An 8318-nucleotide genomic window follows, 5' to 3' on the forward strand; every position below is an offset into this window, starting at 1 on the left:
CGTGAGAATCCGCCACACCACAACAGACTATCCCACTCACCACAATAAGAGAAAGCCAGTGCACAGCAACAAAGATCCAGAGTAGCCAAAAAAGATTAAAAATAAATTTTAAAAAATGTCATTCAATCATCACTGGAAAAAACTGACATGATAGATTGTCATCTATTAAGTTCCAATCATATGATAGTAAAATATATTTTGTCTGTGTAACACCAGTCTATGGCAGTTGACATAAAATGGAACAACAAATAAAAATGAATGCCTGAGAGTAATCTAATTATTATTGTATTTATTGCAAATATCATTGAAACAATATAAATATAAAAATGATATTTGGTTTATGAAAACTGTCCTAATTGTTAATAACTTTTTTTGATCCTATTTCCATATTTTGATTCTAGGCAATCTTTTGTAGGAAAAAGCAAAAGCACTTTTTGATGATGCAATATTCATTCATATTTGAGTAAACAGACTATGATTTATTTCGAATGGCTACTAATATATATATTCCTGAAATAGTAGTTTCATGCATAACAGTAAGGAAAAATAAAAATAAAGTGACTAGAGGATGTTCTAAGATGAATTGGATCCCCTTAGCACTGAAAGATTTACTGACTTTAAATAAATATTTACTAGAGACTTAAAGTCATTTTTCTTTGGCAAATAAAATAAGAACACTGAAACCAACTTTCTAAAGCTTTCTGAAGTAATTTCTACATTAAGAATAATCAGTAAAATTGCATAAACTCTATGTCTAATTCTGAGAAGGTTTCAACAATGACAGTAAGTTTTCAATGACACATGGACTAAACACTTCAGTTTCTTATTTCTTTACCCATAATGTAATTCATGAAATATTTATTAGCTGGCAATTCCTAATAGGGGATTGTAAATAAATTTAAATATAAATTATTTTAAGGTAATGAAGTAACCCCTACGAGTGAGCATCTCCAAGATGTAACCTTTTTACACTTTCAGTTAAAATTACATCAGATATTTTCCAATATTCATTTTAGTATTCACCCATATCAGAAATCGTTTCATGAAACATAAGTTTTAGGAGGAAAATATAGACTCAAAGCTCATTTAACTCATAAGTTTTCCAAGGTGATGAGCAATCATTGAACTAAGAAATTCTGCCCAGCTCTAATACTCACATTCACTAAATTCTGAGATTTTTATGACCATTCTAATCCATTGATACATTACCATATGCCAGCTTTGCCTTAAGGAGGATAAAGTGATGAATGGTGCTACCATTTCTATGCTCACTGCCTCATAAAGTGTGTGAGACTTTGCACTAGGTACAAAAGTCTTAAGTTATGAAACTGTTCATGACACAATAGGAAAATTGTCTAATTAAAATGAGAAAACAAACCACAGTTAAAACATTTTATGTTACTAGCAAACTTTCCTGATGTTTTCAGAATATATAAAACAAGCTTACAATGCAAATACTGTAATTATTTCCCCCAGAATGTCTGAGAATCTATACCTACAATATAAAGTCAAACTAATAGTTTGGGTTAATTTTAGGTTTGGACTACATTACTTGAATTATATTAGCAGAAATTCTAATCTAATCTAAAAAATACATGTGTTGTATGTTACCTATAATATATGTATCTGATTAACTGTTCTGCTCCTTCACAAGTGGCACAGGAAAACAACTCAAAATATGTAATGCTTTGGATAGCCTCAAGGTTGCCAGCACGAAATTGAAAACTTGCACCAAGACATACTTTCTCAGCTTCTTCCATGAACACTGAGTTGCTAAGGAATTCTATTTTATGACAGGTCAATGTTAACAATATGATTGCTCAAAAAAATTGTTTATTTGTACTTCAGAATGTGGACTTCTGCCTGGAATATAGAAATCTGGAAAGGTCATAATGATATCAATTTTAAAACAACAAAAAGTCAGTTAACCTGCAAAACCACAACTTTTCTTGAATTCATTGGTAACGGATAAGATTAATACCTTGAAATCGAAGTTAGAAGACTGCAAGGAGACACAGAACACATTTGCTTAACCAAATTACATGGACACCAATGTCACACAAGCCAGTAAGGAAAATTCAGCTAAAATTTGTACTGAATTGCTAGAGGTTGAATGTGGCTCATGTGAAAGTAACCCTGAAAGTCAAAGACAAGGAACATTTGTACCTATTCACAGGCTCTTTTTAAAAGATTCTTTTTAATGTGGGCCATTTTTTAAGTGCCCCCCCCCTTTTTCAAAAACTTTAAATTTTGTGTTGGAATATAGCTGATTAACAATATAATAGCTTCAGGGGGACAGCAAAGGGACTCAGCAACAAGTATACATGTATCCATTCCCCTACAAAGTCCCCTCCCATCCAGGCTGCCACATAATATTGAGTAGAGTCCCCTATGCTACACAGTAGTAGGACCTTGTTGGCTAATCCTTTTAAATATAGCAATGTGCACACGCTGATCCCAAACTCCCTATCTATCCCTTCTGCCTGTCCTTTCCCCCTGGCAACTGTAAGTTAGTTCTCCAAGTCTGTGAGTCTTTTTCTGTAAATAAGTTCATTTATACTCCTTTATAGTTTATGCATATAAAGGATATCACATGATATTTCTCCTTCTCTGACTTACTTCACTTAGTATAACAATCTCTAGGCCTATCCATGTTGATGCAAATGGCATTATTTCATTCTTCTTTAATGGCTGAGTAATATCCCACTGTATATATGTGCCACATCTTCTTTATCAATTCCTCTGTTGATGGACAATAAATGACTTTTCTTATGCTGAAATATTTTCCCTCTATACCCACTTCCATTCAGTTCAGTTCAGTTCAGTTGCTCAGTTGTGTCCGCCTCTGTGACTGCACGGAGTACAGCGCGCCAGGCCTCCCTGTCCATCACCAACCCCCGGAGCTTACTCAAACTCATGTCCATTCAGTCGGTGATGCCATCCAACCATCTCATCCTCTGTCATCCCTTTCTCCTCCCACCCTCAATCTTTCCTTGCATCAGGGTATTTTCGAATGACTCAGTTGTTCGTATCAGGTGGCCAAAGTATTAGAGTTTCAGCTTCAACATTAGTCCTTTCAATCAATATTCAGGACTGATTTCCTTTAGGATGGACTGGTTGGATCTCCTTGCAGTCCCAGGGACTCTCAAGAGTCTTCTTCAACACCACAGTTCCAAAGCATCAATTCTTTGGCACTCAGCTTTCCTTATAGCCCACCTATCACATCCATACATGATGTGTATAAAAAAACCATATCTTTGACTAGATGGACCTTTGTTGGCAAAATAATGTCTCTGCTTTCTAATATGATATCTAGGTTGGTCATAACTTTTCTTCCAAGGAGCAAGCATTTTTTAATTTCATGGCTGCAGTCATTATCTGCAGTGATTTTAGATCCCCCCAAAATAGTCTGTCACTGTTCCCATTCCATTAAGTAGCTTTTTTTTTTTTAAATCATCAACGGTGGCTTCCCTGATGGCTCAGCTGGTAAAGAATAAACCTGCAATGCAGGAGACTTGATTCGATTTCTGGGTTGGGAAGATCCCCTGGAGAAGGGAAAGGCTGCCTACTCCAGTATTCTGGCTTTGAGAATTTCATGGATTGTATAGTCCCTGGGGTCACAAAGAATCGGGCACGACTGAGCGACTTTCACTTTCATCATGAATGGATGTTGAATTTTATCAAATGTTTTTCCTTCCTCTCTTGAGATGATCATGTGGTTTTTGTCTTTTCTTTTGCTGATGTAGTATATCACATTGATTGATTTGTCTATGCTGAACCATCCTTGTGATCCTGGGATGAATCCAAACTGGTCATGATGTATGATCTTTTTTATGTGCTGTTGGCTTTGGTTTGCTAATATCTTGTTGAGAATTTTTTTGCTTCTATATTCATCAAAGATTTTGGACTGTGAGTTTTTGGTAGTTTTTTGGTCTGGTTCTGGTATCAGATATCTTGTTTGGGACCCTGAATGCTTCCTGTACCTAGATATTTGCTTCCTTCTTTAGCTTTGGGAAGTTTCCACTCCTAATTTCTTCAAACACACTTTCAGTCCCCTTTTCTCTTTCTTTTCCTTTCAGGATTCCTATTATGTGTAGATTGGCATGCTTTCTATTATCCCATAGGTAACATACTGCTTCCTTTTTTTTTTTTTTTTTTTTAATTTGGTGTTCTGTCTCTTGTCCTGATTGAGTGATTTCCATTATTCTATCTTTTAGATGACTTATTTGTTTTTCTGCATGATTCATTCTGCTATTCACTGCCTTTAGCTTAGCTTTTGAATTGGTGAGTGAGTTTTCTAGCATTTCTTGGATCCTCTTTATAATTTCTAGTTTATTTAACAGTAACTTTCATTTCTGTCAATAGCCTTTCTTAATTCCTTCCTTATTTTCATTATTTCCTTTTTGAACTTGGTATCTATTAGAATGAAGAGGTATGTTTCATTTTTTTTTTTTTTGAAAGTTGAAAAGAGTCAGGATTCATTTGTCTTTTTTTTTTTCAAACTTTAAATTTTTAATTTTGCATTAAGATATAGCCGATTAACAATGTTCTGGCAGTTTCAAGTATACAGTGAAGGGATTTAGCCATGCATATACACGTATCCCTTCTCCCCCAACCCCCCCTCGCATTGTTTGTTCTTTCAGGGGAATTATCTTGATCTTTTAATTGGGAGTGGTTCCTTTGCTTCTTCATTTTACTTATATTTCTTCTACTCCCTGGATTTAGGATAAACGATTATCTACTGCAGTCTTTACTCAATGTGTGCGGATAGTTACGTCGTTGATAGCAGAATGAACTGGATACTGAGCAGGTCTCTTCTCTGCTCTGTGATTATCACCGCGGTATCAGGGGTCGGGTCCGCCTCCTAGCTGTTACTGTAGCAGCGCTCAGATGCATTCTGAGCTGCAGTCTGAGATGGGTGGGACTGGAGCACTCCCACGCTGGGAGTGCTCCAGTCTGCACGCCTCACCAAGTACACTCTTGTTGGCACTGTTGTTGGCACTGCCGTTGGCCCCAGCTCGGCGGCTGAAATGCAGGCGATCTGCCAGGAGTCCCTCAGGTTGCTTGTTCACAAAGGTGCCAGCACGGATCCTCTGAAGAAGTCAGGAACCCAGAACAGTACCTGGACCTGCTGCGGGAGCACTGGAAGCCACCCAGACCCTGGCCCTGCTTCTGTATGCACACTCCCGCAAAGCCCACAGGTGCTGAGGCTGGACCCGGCCCAGACACTGGAGGCCCTGTCGTCTTGCTGGCAGAGCTCACAGAGGCAGCGACAATAACGAGGCAGCTATGGTGGGTCTAGCCCTCCCTCGCATGTGCCTTAATAGTGGGATTTCAATGGCAGTACATGCCCACTGTACTGTGAGCACGCCAGACGGGAGGCTGCTAGGGTGGGCCCTGGCCCTCCCTCTTTGCATGCCTTAGTGAGGACACTGCTTCTGTGATGGGGCCGTGCTTCCTCCATGTACACCTCCCCACCACGCCCTATCCAACCCCTTGTGGACCACTTCAGGTTCTTTCTGCATGCAATCCCAGTCCTCTGAAGCCCAGGGCTCAGCACCCAGACCCTGCATGTTCCAGCAGGTGCATATATGGGCTGAGGATTTCAGTGAGGTAGCCTGGATCCTCTGTGCCCTCTGCCACCCCACCTAAAATTTGTTCTACAACTGGATCACCTCTGAGGTTCACTGTTGAGTCTCTGCCCCAATTATGGCTACCCTAGATCCAGTGCCGCGGTGTGAATTGGAGTGAGCAGGGCCTGAGCATTAACTTGGCTTAGGCTAAGGTGTGTGATTGGACAGTGACCTCTCTCTACCCTTCCTGGGGTGCCAGTGTACATAGGCTCTTTATGAGTGGAATCCAAGATTCTTACTGGGATTCTGTTGGTGTCAGTGGTCCTCCAACAAGACAAGAGGGTTTGTTTCTATATCTCTGTTCTTTATAAAGATGCTTATATACTTTCTGGATCACCAGACCTTTTTCTTTACCTCAGTTCTATCATTCTACTGCTAATATGCCCACTGATGTCTACTAACAATTACATTAAATTTTGCAGTTAGGGTAACTGAAATGTACAAAAGGGAGCAGACATTGAATAAGAGGATTACTATATGAGCATTTTATAGATTAGAAAGACTATGGATTTTTTTTTTTTTTTGAAAGTTAAAAAGAGTCAGGATTCATTTGTCTTTTTTTTTCAAACTTTAAATTTTTAATTTTGCATTAAGATATAGCCGATTAACAATGTTCTGGCAGTTTCAAGTATACAGTGAAGGGTCAGATATAACTGGGATAACATCAGAAACAACTGCATGCACAGCTTACACAGAGGAGAGATACTAACAGTCAAATCTATTGACATGGACCAAATAATGAGAGTTTTCTCCCTTTTTTTTTGTTTTGTTTTGTTTTAAGTACCAGGAATTTAAGCAGAAACCTGAAATGGAACCAATTGACTTACACTGAAGTAAATACAAAGTAAACCAATGCTTTTGGCTTGAGATGCCTGGTTCAGTGGTCTGATGGAAAGTCCCAAACAAGCTGTCACTGCAAACAGAGGTTTCCTGGCTGTGACCACCAGCTGTCACTTCTAACATAGCAGAATCATCTTAGGGGAATGGAAAAAGTGAGCGCCACTTCTTACCATCTTCTCTCTCATACTGCCGGTCTCCCTCTGCCCCTGTGCTAGATGCAGCAGAGACCATCCACCAATCAGGCCAGGGTCGGTAGGCCAACAGGGAAGGGGCCAATCACTCTGTCCAACTACAGCCAGACTCACCCCTACAGCAGTCCCTGCGGCTCTAGCCTGGACTCCTGTACAGGAATCTGGCTCTGGAAGTGGCAGCTGGTGAGGGAAATAAGACCTCGTGCTGAATGAAATCGGGTGAATGAATGGGTGAGCTGCAGGGGTCACTTGCAAAGGGACCAAGAGTGATAAGGAAACAATTCGTTCAGGCAGATGCTTTTGATACCTAACTCCTAAACTTGCCTGTGGCACGAAAGATGCGATCTCCCATGGGAGAGAAGGGGGGGAGGCCATATTCTCACTTCTGAGTCTTTCTAGGAGCCAGGGTTTCAAACTACAGGCTCCCGGTTCCTTCTGTCAACCACCCCCTCTACTCTTCACTCTCACTTCTTTGTCTTATTCTTTGCTGACTTGCTGTCCTTTGATGTCTGCCTTGTCCTCTTGCCTGTATCACTCTCAGAGTCTGAGCTGTCAGAGTCAGATGACTTCCTGTCTCTATGTTTATTTTTCTCCTTTCTTTTTCTAGAAGAATTTCTCGTGGGGTCAGGCTTTTCAAACTCTGCTGACTTTGCCTTTTCCTTCTCCTCTTCCTCATAGGAGAGTACTTGGCCCCACCTGGTTGCATGAAGTAATCCTTTGCAAAGTAGCCTTTACAGCCACACTTCTTGAAGGCAGTGTTCAGGACAGCCTCAAAGGTGATCTTCTGCCCAGTGTAATCCTGGAAGGACCGACTCTGCCTCTCTTCTTGCTCAATGATAACATTGTTGGGATCAAGGTCCTTCCCAGTCCCTTAGTTGACAACCTTCATGGAGAAGGGTAATTTTATCCTATCATTTTTTGTCTCTCAGCCAATGAGCTTCACCCACACTTTGTCTCCAACATCTACTATCTCAGAGGGCTTATCCACGCAGCAATAGGATGACATGTGAGTTCAAACCAGACCTTGCTTCCAACAGCCTGGAATTTTGATAATGGCTCCATAGTCTATGACTTAGCAACCTCTCCTTGGAAAATAGTGTAGAGAGCAGGCAAGTTCCCCATGGTCTCGTGTCTTCCTGAATTCATCCTTAATGTGCTATGACTCCTCCATTTCTCTTCTGCTAAAGCTAATTGAACTGTTTTGGTGTCAGACTCTGGTCTTCCCCTTGCAGCATTAATGACAGACTTTTAATCACACAGAGCTCTTGTCCCTAAAGTATAATTCCAGAAATCAAGAATGGAATCCCATTACCCAAAAATATATTTACTTCCTTAAATTATAATTTTTCTTGGTTTCAAGGTCAGCTGTAGGATACAAACAAATGAAAGAAAAGAAACAAAAAATAAAGCTGGATGTAGGAAGGTATAAATTTAAATAATCTCATTTTATATATGTTTTGTTGTAGTAGTTAACATCTAAATTTATTTCCTACAATCAGCAGGAAATAAAGAGTTTGCAATTAAATCAGATTAGATTATATTTTGAGTATTCTGTTGGTCACTTTGTGCAATAAACAGAGGGAGTATATGCTATTTGTTTGAAGAATATCTGTCCTACTCTTGCAACAACATCAACACTCAAGTTAATGCCAAC

General features: G+C 39.6%; 1 pseudogene; it reads right to left on the reverse strand.

Moving 5' to 3' along the window:
• Positions 1-7128: 7128 nt before the first annotated feature.
• Positions 7129-7726, reverse strand: LOC133074050 (zinc finger CCHC domain-containing protein 17-like; annotated as a pseudogene).
• Between the last annotated feature and the right edge of the window lie 592 nt (positions 7727-8318).

The sequence above is a fragment of the Dama dama genome, chromosome 19, assembly GCF_033118175.1.
Source record: "Dama dama isolate Ldn47 chromosome 19, ASM3311817v1, whole genome shotgun sequence".
Lineage (NCBI taxonomy): Eukaryota > Metazoa > Chordata > Mammalia > Artiodactyla > Cervidae > Dama > Dama dama.